This window comes from Mixophyes fleayi, chromosome 9, assembly GCF_038048845.1.
Source record: "Mixophyes fleayi isolate aMixFle1 chromosome 9, aMixFle1.hap1, whole genome shotgun sequence".
In the NCBI taxonomy this organism is placed as follows: domain Eukaryota; kingdom Metazoa; phylum Chordata; class Amphibia; order Anura; family Limnodynastidae; genus Mixophyes; species Mixophyes fleayi.
Genome location: NC_134410.1, coordinates 19,993,061 through 20,012,316, shown reverse-complemented (window position 1 = coordinate 20,012,316; position 19,256 = coordinate 19,993,061). Strand labels below are relative to the sequence as shown.

Genomic DNA, 19,256 nt, shown 5'->3' with positions numbered 1-19,256 from the left:
ATAGAAAATCTTTTGCCCACTTTACCAATAAAAGTTCACCTGTACAGCTGAGCAATGCTCAGCTCCCTGGCGATACCGGGTAGCAGCGGTAAGAGGACTTACCAATTTGCCAACCAGTGCAGGGTCCCTCTGTGCTTGCCTGATCTGGGCAGCACAGTGGCTCAGTGTTTAGCACTTCTGCCTTACAGCACTGGGGTCATGAGTTCAATTCCCGATCATGGCCTTATCTGTGAGGAGTTTGTATGTTCTCCCCGTGTTTGCGTGGGTTTCCTCCGGGTGCTCCGGTTTCCTCCCACACTGCAAAAAAAAACATACTGGTAGGTTAGTTGGCTGCTAACAAATTAACCCTAGTCTGTGTCTGTGTATATTAGGGAATTTAGACTGTAAGCCTCAATGGGGCAGGGACTGATGTGAGTGAGTTCTCTGTACAGCGCTGCGGAATTAGTGGCGCTATATAAATAAATGGTGATGATGATGATTGGCGGTTCGCACCAGCGCAGTAGAACTGGAAGACCGGACGGGCTTTGTATTCCACTTTGGACATAAATAAATAATATTGTTTTTTAAAAAAAAAAAAAAGGAAAAAAAATGCTTTATTTAAATAATAAAGCATATTTTCTGGTGGGGAGCCCCTACTTTCGCCTTAATGAGATGGCGATAACGATAGGATGACAGAGGCGGTACTTGTACCACCACAGTGGTAAATAGACTTCCCCTGTGCTTTGTTATAAAGGGGTACATTTATCAACACTCGCAAAATATGAAAAATAGTTTTCAATCCTTATCGCATTGATGAGGATTGAACTATTTCTCATATTTATTTAAAAAAAAAGCAGCACTGGAACAGCAGTTCCGAAAAAACTGCTGTTCCTGTGAAGTGGAAAACATACTTACTACTGCCTCTTCGTTCCCAAAGCGGTATGCGATCAACGGGGCTCCTCCTCTGACTCCAGTGCGCATGCGCCGAGTGAAACCCTCAGGCATGCGCACAAACATCTCTGCTCTCTGAGAGCTGACAGCACTGAAACTATTCATTTATGATAATATACGTCAGCTTGAGGTGACGTACATTAACATGTTTGAAAAGTTAATTTCATTTATTGTTAAATAGCGTTACTGAGCACTCCCCATACACTGTTATGGGGAGTGCTCAGTAAAATGATAGGAGATGTAAAGCAGCAGATATCTATGATATCTGCTGCGATGCTATAATCATAAATACCAATTTAGTGTTTAATCCCCGAAAACTGTTGTTTTGGGGGATTTTGCTCCCCTCCACTGGAAAGACCTCCCCCGCTCCATCCGTCTCTCACCCAGTCTGTGCTCCTTCAAACGGGCACTTAAAACTCACCTGTTCCTCAAAGCCTACCAACCATCCACTTAACCCTCACCTTGTTGCTCCTTTGCTAACCTCCTTCTCTCGTTCTCCTCTCTCTCCACCAGCCCCGCCTTTCTCTCCCTTTCTTTAATGGCTCCCTCTTGTGCCTGTTTGTCCACCCTCCCTTAGGATGTGAGCTTGTATGAGCAGGGCCCCTCTCCCCTCCTGTCTCCATACCTGTTCTTCTGCTCCATCTTCGCTCATATGTCTGCCCGGAGTTCTGAAGTATTGGTACTTTGTGTTTATTGCTCTGTACTATGTCACCCTGTATGGTCTCCTGCTTGTATTATGTACGGCGCTGCGGAACCCTTGTGGCGCCTAACAAATAAATGATAATAATAATAATTTTACAGGGGGAAAACCTTTGATAAATAGGCCCCAAAGTGAGAGGTCCTCAATTTTAGGGCTTTTCTCACTTTCATAAACAGACCCCATACTCTATAGATTAGAAACACTGCTTTTTATAGTAATCAGTAGAAGTGAAAAAGTGAAAGTGCTCATATACATATATACAAGGACCTCCGCTATAGTTATACTTACATTGTAGGCACACAGTGTGTACTCGGACATTGTGGGAGGTTTTCTGTTTGCTTTCAGTTAATGACCTCCTTAGATTTAAATACGTACCTTTTCCTGCAACTATTTAAAGAAATGTCAGGGAAATATATAGCCCTGCCATGATTCACGGCTATTTTTGGAACTATACACTCCTACCGCAGAGATCACGAAATAAGTAATTAGCTGGAGCGAGCGAGGTTGAAGGGTTCACACTAATTTGCAGTGTAACATTTGTGAATCCCCTCGCTTGATAAGTTACCCATGCTTGCAGAAAGAAAAAAAAAAACACACAGCAATCAGTGTTGATGAAAAAAGAGAAAGCCAGATAGCATCTAGTTTATTACTCAATGACAATCCCCAGGAGAGGCGACATTTCAGTGAATTAAATAAATCCTTGCAGCTCATGTTAGGCAATATATTCTTTATTTCTTTTTGCTAAATAATAAATCTTGCATACATAATATTACTGGGAAGTGTCATGTCATTATTTGTTCATTTTCAAGGATTCTTGACAAGAAACAGATAGGAAACTTGTACAACAATGCCCGATAATATGGTTTTATCTGAGATATATGTACATTATGGCATCACAGGTCACTTGGAGAGAGGTTCATGTGAAATTGATAAATGCTTTGAGGATGAATGTAGCATACGAATGTCTTTATCTAGAGGGGTCTGTTGCAGCAAAACCAGATTCCCAGTGTATCTGTGGATGACCCAGTTTTTAGGTGTTTTTTTTTTTTTACCATTTATTCCAGTGTTCCTAGACAGATGACAGAGCGTACACAAAAGGTTTATCTTGTAGTCATGTGTAACACTTAGAAAACTAGGCCACATATGGATGTGAGAAGCTATTCTAGAGCCACACAGCTGTTATCCAAGTCTTTTTACCAGTTGCTGGCGTTAAAAAGCCGCTGGTTGACAAATACGCTGGATTAAGCTTTCCATCCGCAAGTCAGATGGACGCTCTGTGATAAAACTACTACACAACTTTCATCTTCTCTCCAAAGAGAAGCGGCTCTCCCGGCTGTGCTTTTCTACATGGGTAATCTTAATTACACGATTAAATATACAACCTCCTCAGTGCCATAGAACGCCAGGGGAAGAACACTGTGAATGTATACAGTGCTTATTTACAAACGTGGCTTTGGAAATGTTAAAAAAAAAAAACAGTCTAACAAACGATCGTACGAAAATCAAATTAAAAAAGAAGCTGAAAATAACTTGTTTACGGATTTGAGGCCAGTAGCCACATATTTCATTCTTTCTGTTTAATAGAACTCTCGGGTATTTCAGGTTTTTGGATAAAATATACCTAGATAGACACCATCCACATGTTCACTATATTTTAGCAATATAAACATCCTAGGGGATCTAGGAACAAAACCAACGTCTTCAAAGCAGATAGGACATAATTTTCCTCACTGGCTTCAGGGAGATCCCGGAGGGTGGTGGGCGGTGCAGGGGGGGGCTTGACGAATCACATCATGTTTGCCCCGACCCTTAAACGATTGTCACCATTTTGGCCAATTACAGCAGGGGGCGGGGCTAAGATGGCACAATATTTGCGTCAATAAGCCCCCCCCAAATTAACTATTGCAGGGGCGAGAACCGGGAGGTTGCCCTGCTCTCCTGAATTGTGGGAGTCTCCCGGACATTCCGAGAGAGTAGGCAACTATGCGTTAAAGAAAAGCAGCTAATGAATCTCTAGAGACTGAAACGTCTTTTACATTTCTGTCTCCATTATTGAAGTCATGTTGTCTTACCTGTCAGTCCTTGATTAAATCTTGGTCTCCATGAAAATGGCCACCTCCATAGGCAGCAATACATGGACATAGGACACAATTTCTGAACTGAGTCATCATGCCACAGATGGCGAAGCCAACCACGTCTTGTACTTGTTCAGCATCAGGGAGAATGTCAGACTCTTCAGGGAGTGAGGGAGATCACCCCTGTTTCAGGGAGAGTTGGCATCACAGAACTGTTAAAACTGGTCTGAACACTGCGCATTAGAACTCTTCCTGTCACTGATTGTAGTCACGGGTCCATATAGGATTCCAACGTGGTAGACATCACTGCAAATCTCAGTGGTTCATAAAGAGGAGCTGCTGCAATTTACTATGCTGGAGCTGCTTTGGCAACCTGGCGTAAACCCAGGGGTGGTCTGACGAATTTTAGCCCAGGGGGCAAGACTCCACTCAGCAGCCTATTTTAAAGGAAAATAAATGCAAGTGGCCCAGTGACCCAGCCCATGGTAGCTCATTATGAGACCCTCTTCCCCCCAGCCCCCCAGCCCCTGCATAGACCCATCTCCTGAACAAGGACTTATTTCTATTCACTGACAGCCTACGCTTCCAGCAAATGCGGAAACTGCTATGCGCACGTGCATATCGCTTTCTTCTGGCAGCGATTCAGTGAAGCCGGAGAGGTTTCAGCTGAATACCATTGAAATCGCAGCTTAATGAATTACCTAATGTTACTCTCCCCTTAGAATTCTATGGAGACAGCAATACGTGCCAGTAATTAGGTTAATGCCAGAGAAATGTATTATTTCTCCAGCATTAACCCATTTACACCGGTATCTTGACTCTTCACCCTTCACCACTTCATAAATAGACCCCACAGTTTTGTATTAATTTTTTGTTTCTGTTCAAAATCACTTTTTGATAGAATTTGCTTTACATGCAGAAGTAATTTAGCTACAAATGACATTGTACTTCCATCAATACAATGTTATGCTTTTCTATGTTGTTGGTGTAATCATAATGTATTTTAAATAAGCCCTAAGGCAAGCATTACATTAGGAGGTAAATATATTCTGGGGAAAGAAGTATGTATATCTAATACTTTGCCTAAAACTAATCCTGGCATTCTGGCATGGTTTACTGATAGTCACTAAGCTTTCCCTGTCTTCATATTTTACACAGCTCATTCAATATTTCGGGTCTGAATAGCGATCTAAGCACCTCTATTCTTACCTCTCTATCAACACAAGTTATGTTTCTAACTTTCAAAGTATAAGACCATTATTGACCAGCGCAGTTTTCAGCACTGTGATGCCTGGGTGACAGATGTAATTTAATTTGTGTCTATTGAGCGTTTATGAAAAAAAAAAATCACTTCTTGTTGAAATGCGAAGTGAGCAGCACATCCAGGTGGGATTTGTCAGTAAGTGAAAATCGACCTCTTAGCTGTTTTTTATCTCCTCAAACTTTATATTTGACGTTAGATATCACCAGACACATTGGAGAGTTAACTAGGGCGCGTTTTTGGTATAGTCATAATGGGGAGTGGGGGGGGTTATGAAAACTGCAACCTAAAGGGCGTTGTAACCCAAAGAAATCAAACAATCTAATAACTGTTACACAAATGACACAATTTGATTGACTGGTATTGGTTTCTGAATTTTTGTTTTGTGCGGTTAACAATGTGGACGCGGTCGTCTTGTGAGCTGAGACAATATTCGCGAGAATGTAGTTGATGCGCTAGGAACAGCAGTATCAATAGTAACTAGTGAATTGATTGGATAAATATTGATTCAGCCCTCAAAATATCTGTCTCCACATTGACCGAGTGGCATGTACACTTCCTTTCATAAATAGGACTAGGAAATAACGTTCTCAGATCCTGACACTTGCAGGGTTGCCAAGTTTCTCTAATATCACACTTCAATCTTGCTAAATCTTCCCACCATTCTCCTACTGTTAACTTGTGTTCATGCCTGGTCTCTGAACTGGTTTCCTGCTCTTCAGTATTTTTGCTTCCAGACCAGAAACACTGAACAATCAATGGAAGGATTCTACGTCGCTGTCCGCCAGTGTGGTGCTGAAATCCGAGAGATGAAGCAGTTCCACCTGTCACTGGCTGAGAGTCACTCCATTCCGCTTGATACCTTTTTAGACAATGCTTCCTTCTATGCTTTTAACCTGTTCGGTGTTCTTCTTTCATGCTGGTTTACAGACCTGAAGCTTGAGTTTCTGCTATTATTTTGTTTCTTAATTAGTCTACAATCCGAGCCACAGAAGCCTAGATGTTGAGCTCAAGGAATTCCGCTGTTTGTACTTGTATCTCTGACCTTCTGTCTATTCTCTGTTTTTGTTCCTCTGTTTTCTGTCATCTATCTCAAGTTAGCTGTCACATTTAACAGGTTATATCAATACTGAATTTGATTATTTTTTTTTTAACAATGCCAGTAGGTTAGAGAAAACACCTTGGGGCCTAATTGTTATAGCTAATTTGCATGTAAATTCCCAGAAAACGGCTGTTTTCAGGGAATAGATGCAAATGTAAGTATAGTCCAAATCTATCAACAGTGCATCACAGCAGACATCATAGATATCTGTTGCTTTGCATTTTATTTTGAAATAAATAGCAGTCCCCATAGATGTTTATGAGGACTGCCATTTACCGCAATTTAACAAGTAATGAAAATGCAGTTACACATACAGTAATGTACGGCAGCTCAGGCACATACAGCTCAAGCTGCTGTACATTACCGTATGTGTAATTCTTCAGCTCTGCCATAGGGGCAGAGCATTGTGGTAGAGCAGGGGTCAGGGAAATTTTTTACCTTTTATCCCAAAATATATTTAGATACGCCGACGTTACCCCCTTGATTTGAAAGGAAGGAAATCATATATTATTAATTATTGAAATTCAAAGTTTTATTGAATTTATTCAAAATTTCTTTGAAAGCTTCAACTTCAAAACTTCAGGTTTTGGAGAAATGATGTTGTTTAATTTTGGATACGAGAGCATTAATATTGGGGCATTTTGATTTCAGAGCAATTTGGATACAGTCTTCAGCGTCCAATCGATTTCTCTGCTTTGTTTTTATGTTCGTTAGAGTGGAAAATCCTTGCTCGCAAAGGTAGGTTGTTGCAAAAGGCAGCAATTTTTTTGACTGCCTCATTATGTGCAATTTTGAATGCCTTTGCAGCTGTTGACATCCAAAAATATGACAGATCTGCTTTGTTTTCAAATGCAGTATGTGCTTCATTATTGCATCGAAGCTCAAGAAGTGCCTCTGCTAACCCTTGAGGCTCTTCTGGTACAACAGCAATTTCACATTTAAAGGGGTCTACAATCCAACTGACAGCATGTGAACCGGCAGCATTACCCCCAGGAATTTCATTTTTACCCCATTTGGGGTAATTTACCCCTGTTCCCTGGCCACTGCGGTAGAGGAATCTTCGGATCCCTTACTGCATCTTACTGCTCTTCCCTCCGGTCACTATAGCAAAGGTGACCATAGGAAAGATAAGAGAGGGGCCACGCAAGTACAACAGTGACTGTTGTTCCTGTTGACATTTTTAATAAATACACACAATCTTTCAATCCTTATTTTTGCGATAAGGATTGAAAGGGATCGTCTTAAAAAGGTGGTTAATAAATATTCCTCCTTGTGTAAAAGAGGAGGAACCCCTGTTTAAAATATAAGTAGTCTTTTCTGTTTCTAAGAACCAGGATAGTTTTGATAGAAGGTTTTATTGAGATTTTGATGTGTAGCCCCCATTGGTAGTAAATGTACTGGGTCTTTTTAGGACACACTAACGTAAAGTAACCCTTTGAATTATAATCAGTGGTACTCTTTGTGTTCCTCTCGTCATCAGATGTACAGGAGGAGCTTCCAGGAATAGAACTGGTCATTGTTCTCTACAACTACCAGATAAATATTAATTTGCAGCATGGACGTTCTGTCCCAAATGTCAACACTGCCAAAACTCACTCTCTCCCACTTGCGGTGCTGGCCTGCCTTTTGTTAATAGAGTCATATGCATATAGGATGTAGACTGTAACGAAGATCAAAACAGCCTGTGCTTTGATTGGATAGTAGTAACCGATGCCTGCTTCATCATTGAATTCCAATTGGCTACCAAAGCTTACTGAGGAAGCAGCCAAACAATGGTTCCTAACCAGCCATGCCCAATGTCTGCTGGACGTCACTGGTCCCTAGGCTGTATACTCATGAATATTTGGGTTGTCCCACATAATGGCTCTCTCCACTTTGTGAAGGCAACAGTCAAACTTTAAGGCTATTTTATGCCTGGCCGTCTTTCATTCTGCAGTAGCGGGTAAAATCTAGTTTCTGCTCTTTCCAGCTCGTATTTCTGTGACCATGTGGTCTAATGTGCATTTAGCTAGTAGACAAATACAGGTGAAATCATGCAGCCAATAAATTCATCTCTAGCATGGGACAAAAATAGGATTAAATGACAATGAATACACTCTTCACAGATATTTATGGCAGTTTCTGATTCCAGCATCACATCTAATATCACCCATCTCTGACTGTGAGATTGTTTCTGAAAACTGGAGTTTATAGCGTAATATAGAAACAGAATATGGGAAATGAGGGAGCAGATCTTTCTGAATGCATATTTAGGATTGAGGGGGGGAGGGAGCTGAATATTTATCCTTTATTGCAAATCCAATATACCATGCTAAGTGGCACTTGACCTTTCCTCATTCCTTTAGCTTTCATGCTCTATCAAAATTCATAAATCATATATCCAGAGCCAGTCTCTCTGTAAGTAAATGAGATGACACGTCGCTATCCACACCATGTGCTCATCACCGGGCTGCTGGCAGAGGGGGTAAATTGCTTGCGCCAGACCAATAGACCGCTGAGCCTAGTAATTACACTAATATAACACAGATGAAAACAATCTTCTCTGGAGATATCTAGGTAGCATGTAATATGGGGAAAAAAGCACTGGACGACTGCAGAGGAGATTTATCAACTTGCAATTAGTGACACTTTAGTAAGCCAAGCATATTCTCTATAATTATAGGGGATAGTATCTAAAGTGATGTACAAAATGTACTAGTAAGGTTTATATCTGGGTCATGGTAAATACTTGGCCACAGTAAATGAATATCTATTATTATTTGTATCAAGTCACACCTACCCACCTCCCTCTGCCTTACCTACCTCATCTGAATTGGTGCAGTGTCTTCATGTAAAAATTTAGCCATGCAACAACTATGTCAGAGAGGGAGATGAAATAATGTTTGGTTACATTCAGGCCGACCTCTGCTGTCCGAATTCTGTCCGAGTCAGAATTAGGATTTTGCACTGTCCTTTCCTCAGGTTGGGTCCGCTTGATCGATGAGGAAAAATCCGACATCGTCAAGCCCTCCAACTAAAATCCGAATTTCTGCCAAACCGATGTGAAAATAAAAGACTTACCTTGAAGCCGACAATGGAGATCTCCGATTGGATCATCATGCTGACAGCAAGTTATCCTGATTGGAGAAATGTTCACCACTGCAGTTTGACGTCTTCGCGACGTCTGTCAGTAGAAATTTAAAGCGGCAATGTGGGTGTCAGGTGCCGTCTCCGCACTGACACTTGGTGCAGGAGACGGACGCCTGCACCTTCTCAGCAACCACGTCCTGCTGCCTAGCAGCGGGACACTATCTCTGCTCACCTGTCTGCAGCCAGCATGTCTTACCGCCAAAATCTCCCTAACCCAATCAGGAGGCACCTTAGGGTATATAAAGCAGCCTCTGACACATGTCTAGTGCCAGAGTATTAGTTCACTCCTGCTCCAGTGTTTCCTGAACTTCTGATCCAGTGTGTTATTCGGTTCTGACTCGGCTTCCTGTGACTACTCTCCTGTGTTTCGTTTTGGTACCTCGCTGCCGGGCTGGTTTGACTATTTGGCTTGACCTGACTTCTCTCTGGATCCTCCCTCTGTACTGCACCACTCGATTGGCTCTGACCTGGATTGCCTGACTACGCCTGTCTACTACTGTCACTACACCGGTGACTGTCTTGGAGAACCGCAACCTGCGTACCCTCTGCAGCTAAGCCCAAATCCCCTCGCGGGGGTCCCTGGTGAATACCGGGGGTACGTTACACTCCCCGCCTCCCTGTTCAGTTGCGCCAATACCGGTTAGCGGCCATCTCTGCAATTCCGTGACAGTGGGGACTCCAAGGGTTTAAATTTCTATTGACAGATGTCGCGATGACATCAATCTACACTTCTCCAATTCTCCAATCGGGATAGCTTGGTGTCAGCATGGAGATCCAATCGGAGATCCAGTGTCGGCTTCTAGGTAAGTCTATTTATTTTCACATCGGTTTGGCAGAAATTTGGATTTTAGTTGGAGGGCTTGTCGATGTAGGATTGGTAGTAATCGTGAAAACGATGACCACCACTTTCCTTCCCCCTCTCTTCCTAATCACTGCTCTTAAACAGGGCCATATTTAGAGTTAGTGTTGCCCTTGGCATTGTGAGTAAGAGCACTATATAGCACTGACGCTCCTCTATTTAACCACCCTTTCTCCATTATATCTACTGGGAAAATGGGTAACTGGCCAGGCCTTTGCATATCACTTGATTTGGGTGGGGTGCGTGCCTCTGGCACAGCACTAATGGTTTGTCAAGTGCCACAGGCCACGGAGCAGCACAGAGGCGGCATCGGGCAGCGGGAGGGTCAGTACTGCTGGGCATATTACTGGGCATTGTTATCATTGCTGGACTATATTACTGGCTGTTAATGCTGCTACTAGACCCCATTACTGGGGATTCTATTACATATTATTGTGCATAGCTACTTCTGCTAGTACATTGCTGGACTTCTACGGCTGACATATTACTAGGAGTTACTGCTACTGGTGAACTATATTATGGGGTATTATTTCTACTGCTGGAGCATAACTGACCATTGCTACTACTCTTGGAGCATATTATCAATTACTGGGTATATAGCTGGGCATATTACTGGGCATTACTATTACGATAGCATATTACTGGGCATTACTACTGCTGATAGCATATTACTGGGCATTACTATTACGATAGCATATTACTGGGCATTACTACTGCTGATAGCATATTACTGGGCATTACTATTACTGATAGCATATTACTGGGCATTACTATTACGATAGCATATTACTGGGCATTACTACTGCTGATAGCATATTACTGGGCATTACTACTGCTGATAGCATATTACTGGGCATTACTATTATGATAGCATATTACTGGGCATTACTACTGCTGATAGCATATTACTGGGCATTACTATTACGATAGCATATTACTGGGCATTACTACTGCTGATAGCATATTACTGGACATTACTACTGCTGATAGCATATTACTGGGCATTACTACTGCTGATAGCATATTACTGGACATTACTACTGCTGATAGCATATTACTGGACATTACTACTGCTGATAGCATATTACTGGACATTACTACTGCTGATAGCATATTACTGGACATTACTACTGCTGATAGCATATTACTGGACATTACTACTGCTGATAGCATATTACTGGGCATTACTATTACGATAGCATATTACTGCCGAGCTGCCCCTCTCCACTGGAACGACCTTCCACGCTCCATCCGACTGTCCCCTAACTTGTGCTCTGTCAAACGGGCACTTAAAACTCACCTCTTCCTCAAAGCCTACCAGCCTTCCACCTAATCCTCTCTCCATGCTCATTCTCCTCACCTTTCTCGTCCCGGCCCTTACTCGCTCCTCCTGCACGTGACCTCTACTGACTACCTTTGTACCTGCTGTCTGTTTGCCCTCTTCTTAGGATGTAAGCTCTTATGAGCAGGGCCCTCTTCCCTCCTGTCTCTATACCATTTCTTCTGCTCCAGCCTCACTATAATTGCTATGCCTGGAGCTTCGGGAGTCTTGATTTACTCAGTTTTTGTTCTGTACTTGTTTTACCCTGTATGGTCTGCTGTTTGTCCTGCAGGAAAAACCTTGTGGCGTAACACAAAGAAACAATAATAATAATAATAATAATAATAATAATAATGGGCATTACTTGTGGTGTGTAAAGTCTCCCTTTGGCTTTTACAAAAGCCAAAATAGTGAAATAACATTATTTCACTGCCACATAAAGGAAAATGTTGGCGCTATATTGGATAAGGGAGGAATCGCGGGGGCACACATATATCCCTTTACCTCTTCTGTAACAGTACCATTTGTATTGTTCTCTACACCGAATGTATTTCTCAGCTTCTCTTTTTCATTCTCTATTGTCATGTTCTGCATACTTGGTGTAATTCTCTGTATTTAAAATATAATGGCATTGCAACACAATCATGCCATGTTGGGGGTGCAGTACTCTACTCTACATCTAATGTGTATAATATAGCAATGTGTCCCTGGAGATAGCATTCACATTCGAGAACACGTGTCTGTTATTTTGGTGTACAACAGTGGGAGCAGAGTGTTGTGGGTTCTACAGCTCTTGTCTTTCATACAATGCGACTATTGATATCTCCGTAGAGTGTTCTTTCTACCGGTTTGATAGGTTGATCTGCCGGGCTGAGCCTGGCTCCACCAGTGTAAGGTATTTGCTGAATTCTGCTCTTACTGAATGTGTTAAACAAATAGGATTCATATTTTTGAATACAAATTACAACTATTGATTCTATTAATATTCCTTGCAAAATACAAATGTAATATTCAGTAGGTTTTCTCCAGCACAATAAGGTTTGCAAGAAAGTGTCTATGTGGGGGGTATCACTCTCGCTGTGAGGCAATCTTTTACTGAATCCCACCCCACGAGCAGAAAACTGGCAGCTCAGCACAGTCACAATCTGTGATCCGAGCTTTGCTTATACATTGCCAAACAATCGGAATAATGAGTCATTATTTTAATAAATAACATCATTTGTCAGGCTTTATGAATCAGCTCGACATGCTGCACTAATCCCAAATGGAATTTCTACGTAAAAATTTTGATTAATTGGCCTTGCTAAACCTGTCTGTTGTTCTTCGTTCTCTCGCTCCGCTGGTTGTCTCTTTATCTCTCTCTCTTTTGAGATATGCTGATCTAGAGAGAGAGTGTAGAAGGGACATGTAAATGAGATGGTGAGCTGTGGGACAGAGAACAAGTTACACTTTATTAGACACATAGGTCATGGCTATACAACTTTTTATCAGAGTTGACCAGAATCATAGCTTCTTTTTTATGTATGTGTGTGCCCCGGGGTGGTCATTGTGCCAAATCCACAACGACTGCTCTGCAAAAGTATGGGGCATAAGGTCTTCGGACCCTTTCCAATAATAGAAAACCCCTTTAATCCCCTACCCCTGAAAACAAAAGGTCCTTTAAGGGTCAAGGGTCTCCCTCTGTCGTAAGTTTTGGTTTTGGATCTGGATTAGCTTTGTGTTTTGGTTTTGGTTTTTTTAGAAAAAATCCTAAAATATGGTAAAATTACATAATTTTGCTCTTTTTTTGTTCCTACATTATTATTAACCTCAATAACACTAATTTCAAGTCATTTGCAGTCAATTTAGACCACCTCACAGGTCACATTATTATTTTCATACACTTTCAGACAAATACTGCAGCGACTTAGCTGGATGGTAAGTGACAGAGCAATGACACAAACACACGGCAGTTCCTAGCACATCTAGGACACATTGGCACTCAGCAGTGGCAGAAAAGAAAAATGGGGGTCTGCCCTCCCTCCCACCCCTCGCTATGTTGGATCTTAAAAAGGAATTAAAAACTCAATGACGTTTGGCCTCATTTTCAATTCCGAGGGCGCACTACAGTACCAAGCGGGCTCGGTTCGGTACTCGGATCCCCTAAGTTGGGGTGTGTTCGGTTCTCGAGGAACTGAGCCTGAGCATCTCTACAGATAATGTATTACATTGGGACCTCATTTATGGAGTGCAAAGGTGCGTAGTACAAAATTCTCTTTGATCTTGAACAGGTGCGCCTAGATTTGCAGAGAAGTAGAAGTTTGGGAGGAGTTGGGTGCAGTGAGGGGTGTTTCCTGTATGAAGTCAATGCACCAGCAAGCCTAGCTTTACAAAAAAAATTAATTTCATTTTGCAGAGCGAGATTATTGCAATGAGTGGAGTGGAAATGTGCCTTTCATGAGTGTCTCTTGCTGGTTGAAAGAGAGTAAAGCAATTTCCAGTCTGCAAAAGGATTTTTGCATCGTACTGTTAATAGGATGCATTTTCAGTTGTACTTCAGCAGATAGATGCATTCCTAGGCCAACTTGGCCAAATGTAAAAAAAAAAAAATAATCTTCAAGCGCACAAAAGTTCCACATGTAAAAAGAAAGTCCCAATAACCCCTCACTCTCACCTAATTAACAATTAGTTAATTAATTAAGCTAAGCCTAGCAAGGATGGTTCTAAGGAGTTTGGATATTTGGGGGCTCATTTAGAGTTGAAGTCACCTTGTTTTTTATGCATAAATACGTACTATAGATGAGCACTAAAAATGCGCATATACGTCTGCCCTAAATGACCCCCTTAATGTGAGGTTCACATTTGCCTATTTGCAAAGCTAGTCACACATTTAGGGGTATATTTATTAAACTGCAGGTTTGAAAAAGTGGAGATGTTGCCTATAGCAACCAATCAGACTCTAGCTGTCATTTTGTAGAATGACTTAATAAATGACAGCTAGAATCTGATTGGTTGCTATAGGCAACAGCTCCACTTTTTCAAACCCGCAGTTTAGTAAATCTAGCCCTTAGGCTTCTTCACAGAGTGAGTAGATGTTATCTTGAAGTGTGCTGGACGTGTTTTGTGCGGCACATCAGGCACATGTCATAAATGAGAGCCAAAATAGTAACACAGCTTTTAGTTATGCTTTTAGCCAGGGCCAGCCCACTCCCCAATCAGAAGTAACACCCCAACCCCACCCTACCAGACCCAGCCTCCTCAGCTCCTCAGCTGTGACATCATAGAACTATAGTGATCTATAGGAAGACTTGTACTGTATAGAACAAATCCGGCTTCTGTGCATGCTTGGAACATTCATAGGTCCGGTCTGCCGGATTGAAATGATTGTTGTGAGTGGAATCACAGATGGTCAATTTAACCTACATTTCTATAAATTCAGTCATTATATGTGAATCCATTTTTTGTGGCGGACGAAATGGAAAATTAGAACTTTTGGCTCAGGAAAACTATTGATTCAGTCTGCGTGTCTTAACCTCCTTGTGATTTCACTTCCTAGGACCCTGTGATTTTACCTCTTTAGATCAATATGATTTCACATCTTAACCTCATAATTTCACCTCTTTCCTCCCTGTGATTTCACACCTCTTTATTCCCTGGTAAATGAAGGCCTGCATAGGGATAAATGCACATAAACGCTAGGCTTGTCAGCTCCCATTTCACTAACCTTCAATGGTTAAAATTTTACCTGGCTTGTTCTGAATTTATATAAATACTCTGCCACTGGGAAGGGCAAACAAGCCTATATAGCATCCAAGAACAGGACGTTCTCCTTAAATGCTTAACGGCTGATAACAATTCCTTACCTTATACTCTTACCATTTAACTATAACCATAAATAAAACAGACAACTTAAATGTGGCGAAAGCAAAGGAAATTTATTGTAAGGTATGGTGGTGGAAAAAGAGAGCAGTCAGAATCGACTTCCGCCAGGCAAACCAGTATGCCCCAGCCTTCCATGGGACATCCGCAAACCGGGGACAACCACACACCCCAAGGTGCACATATCTACCTCAATGGGGCCAAGGCCCTGGGGCACTACAGAACCCTCCCCTTTTCTAGGCTAACGGAAGCAACCACAAGCCAACCCGCTCAGGAGGTACTTGGACCGAGACTAATAGCACATTCCATTGAAAAAAAGGTGGGTTAAGTGTGCCCACTACCATCATGTGCCCTTACCACTGGCCGTTGACTGTACTGTGATTTCCGGCCCTGCCACTCCAACACAACCACCAAAACCAAACTATACCGGTACTGTATAACACTGAAACAATAGCATTCAACAGGGAGGGAGGGTGGGCAATGTCCAGCTGCACAAGGGACTGATTCTTCTCCGCCCATTCCTGATATAACCTCCGTAACCCCTCCCTATGACTCATATGGGCTTCCTTCCACAGACAAAAATATTAACCCCCAGAGTACCAATACAGTCCAATACAGCCTCAGCTTTTAATATCCCTTGAGCTTAAATACAGCCCTCAGTTCCTATTCTTTTACTTCCTGAAATCTCTCCATCCCTCCCCGTCACGATATGTCTGTTAATTATGTGTGATTGCTTGTGTTGTTCATCTAATTTTCTTTTTCCCCATTCAGACGAGGCACAGTCGTCGGGAAAGCACTGCAGTCAGCGGTTAATACATGGCGCAAGAGTTTATGTTTGGCCGCAGGATTCTGTCTCTCTTTGAGGCTTCTTTCTGCAAAGGCCCTGGGCAGCATTTCAACGAACATGCCCTTTGAGGCCAGGAGGGGTGTAGTCTTTCTGACGCCGTAAGTTAGCGCCTGGGATTCTGGGCCGGTTGGCCATCCCTATGTTTGGTTGTATAGTATTAGCTTGTTGGTTGAACTTGTATTGCTTTCTTCTCCACCATCATTTATACAATTAAAACTGTGAACTTAGTTGGCCAAAATTTAAATCTGTGTCTGTGTCTTATTTCAGGTTATTAAGTATCTATCTTTATTATATAATGGGTAGAAGATGAATGTGCAGAGGGAATATATCAGCCATTTGGCGTTTATGTGATTTCACACTACACCCTCTTTAATCCCCACTCGTAGCTTCACCTCTTCTCTTATGTTTTCCCCTCCTGTCTCCTGCTTGGTCCTCTATAATGTATCTCTAATAACCTTCCTCATTTATCTCTCTCCATAATTCCTATTATTAAACCAGTTCCCCAGCGGATGGACCCTCCCCTCCCTGTGACCTCTCGGAGGTGACAGAAAGGACCACAATACACTGTCACTGCTGAATCCCCAGCAATAAATCCTGAGCTTGCCAGGCAGACGCAGTCCGGTCTATATCTATTTCAGATTATTTGTAAGAATCCTTATCGGTACTTGAAATAGAATAAGCGCCTAACACTGGGGATTGAGCAAATCTGAGGAAGAGCAATAGTTTATCTCTCGCCTCAATACACAACCATGAATACTATCACAAAGAAAAGTACTGTTTATCTAACTTACATTTAAGTGGCCAAAAAAACACATAACATGGATTGAAGACATTGAAGCTTTTGCCATGTTACACTCAGCTCAATGCGTGAACTTGTCTTAGTAACTTGTGTTGTGTTATACTGCAATATCACTTAGTTTTAGCCCACTCTATTACAATTTCATGCTCATGCCTCAGTCACAAAAGAAATTCTATGTTCCAATCATATTCCATACTCATTGCGATAGAATGGCACTTCAATATTTGTGTGTCCAAAAATGTCAAAATTGTATAATTGTACCTCTCCTTACACTGACTATCCTATTTATAGTGTTTACTGGATAATAGCTAGAATCTGATTGGCTGGTACGGGCAACACCTCCACTTTTTCTTTTTAAAATGTTTGATACCCATTAGTCTCAAATAAGCAAACAGTATATTGCATGCTGCCATTGGAGCTTTTCCACAATGCAAATCCTCTATGGTGGCTCTCAAATTAGGGAACACCTTCCACTCTCTGCAGCTTTTAACTGGGTGGAAGGTGGGGTAACTAAGTAGCTCGTGTTTCTGCCACCATGGGGCAGGGTTCTCTTACCTCTCTGTATGTATGTATTACCCAGTATTGTCTTATTAATGTTTGTTCCCAATTGTAAAGCGCTACGGAATTTGCTGGCGCTATATAAATAAATGTTGATGCTGAGGATGTTGATGACAATTGAACCCTTAGCGGCATTAATCAATTGTTCTGCAGATGTACATGGAGCAAATTATGTGCTCCGATTCCTTGCCCAACCACTATCAGCTCTGTCCAATACAAACTGATAGACAAATATGGCCTCCTATCTAGAAACGCAATTTTTTTTCGAAATCTGAGACCATGCTGTTTCTGTACTTGGCCTACATTAGACCGCTCCTTCCCTCCCCCCGTTCCCCCTCTCCAGTCATGAAGAAGCTCAAGGGGTAAATGTATCAAGCTGCGAGTTTCCGGCGGGTTTGAAAAGTGGAGATGTTGCCTATAGCAACCAATCAGATTCTAGCTGTCATTTTGTAGCATGTACTAGATAAATGACAGCTAGAATCTAATTGGTTGCTATAGGCAACATCTCAACTTTTCAAACCAACCGGAAACTAGCAGTTTGATAAATTTACCCCCAAGTGTCAGATGCTCGTAAGCCTGTGTACCGCATACACTGTATGTGCGCTCGCTTTGTGGACATGCACAGTGTATATTTTTATCATTTATACTACACAAACAGGCCTACAGACAACTCATCATCAGGCCTATGTCCGTGGCCACAATATGCTGCCTGATCATACCGCCATATTACAGCCCTTTCACCTGCAGTAATGTTGTATTGGCAGAAGTAGAGGTAACATATATTTTCGCCATTAGTAGGCAACCTCAGACTTATAACATCAGGCAAAAAAATGTTTTTGTTCTCTTGTATTATTATTGCTGGATTATGTTGCTGGATAATGTTTCACAGCATTCATAAATAAGATATTCAATTATTGATTTATGTCACTTCTTATCTTCAGTTTAGCACTGTATTAATGGATTAATTGTAGCCTGAGTGCTATAAAGCATGCAGAGGCTACAGCTTCTCCAACCACTACATAAATACAAATCCCAGCACAATTTTTCTAGTGGTAGGGCATATAGTTCCAAGTGATAATAAAGACAGGCTTATCTGTATAATACTCTTGGTCTGTGTTGGGTATGTAGTTGAACTGTCGACAATGAATATGCTGACATTCAGAATGTTGACACCATAATGTTGACATGCTAAAAGGTTAACACAGTTAAAAGGTTGACATACAGAATGTCGACATTCATTAGGTCGACAGGGTTAAAAATGTTGACATCGATGTATGATTGCTCTCTCCTCAGATAGCCTTTGTCCAAAATGTAGAAAACCAGAGGCACTTTCTCCAGAGGCACCTTCTCTGTATCCACGTCTGGCTCTTCCTCTGACCCCTCCCCTCTCCCTGTTGGAGTCCCTCAGGGCTCTGTTCTCGGCCCTCTACTCTTTTCGCTCTACACCTCCTCCCTTGGTGCTCTCATCTCCTCCTTCAGTCTTCAGTATCACCTCTATGCTGACGACATCCAACTGTACATCTCCTTGCCCGATCTTTCCTCCACCCTCCTCTCTCGTGTTTCCGACTGCCTCTCTGCCATCTCCTCCTGCATGTCTTCGCGCTTTCTCAAAATTAACACCTCTAAGACTGAACTCATTGTCTTTCCTCCCGCCAGGCTCCCCTCCCACTTTGACCTCTCTATCACTGTCAACAACACCACTATCTCCTCTGTCACCCAACTTCGCTGCCTGGGCGCTACCTTCGACTCCTCCCTCTCTTTTGCCCCCCACATTCAATCCCTTGCCCAAGCCTGTCGCTTCCAACTTCGCAACATTA

At 42.1% G+C, this 19,256-nt stretch overlaps 1 long non-coding RNA gene across 1 annotated transcript in view; it reads left to right on the top strand.

Moving 5' to 3' along the window:
- LOC142101479 (uncharacterized) overlaps window positions 1-16,326 on the top strand; it is a 56,251-nt gene extending 39,925 nt beyond the window's left edge. The window contains exon 2 of the long non-coding RNA XR_012679024.1: window positions 16,007-16,326. This is a non-coding gene — a long non-coding RNA (uncharacterized LOC142101479). The remainder of the gene's footprint in view (window positions 1-16,006) is intronic.
- Window positions 16,327-19,256: the final 2,930 nt, after the last annotated feature.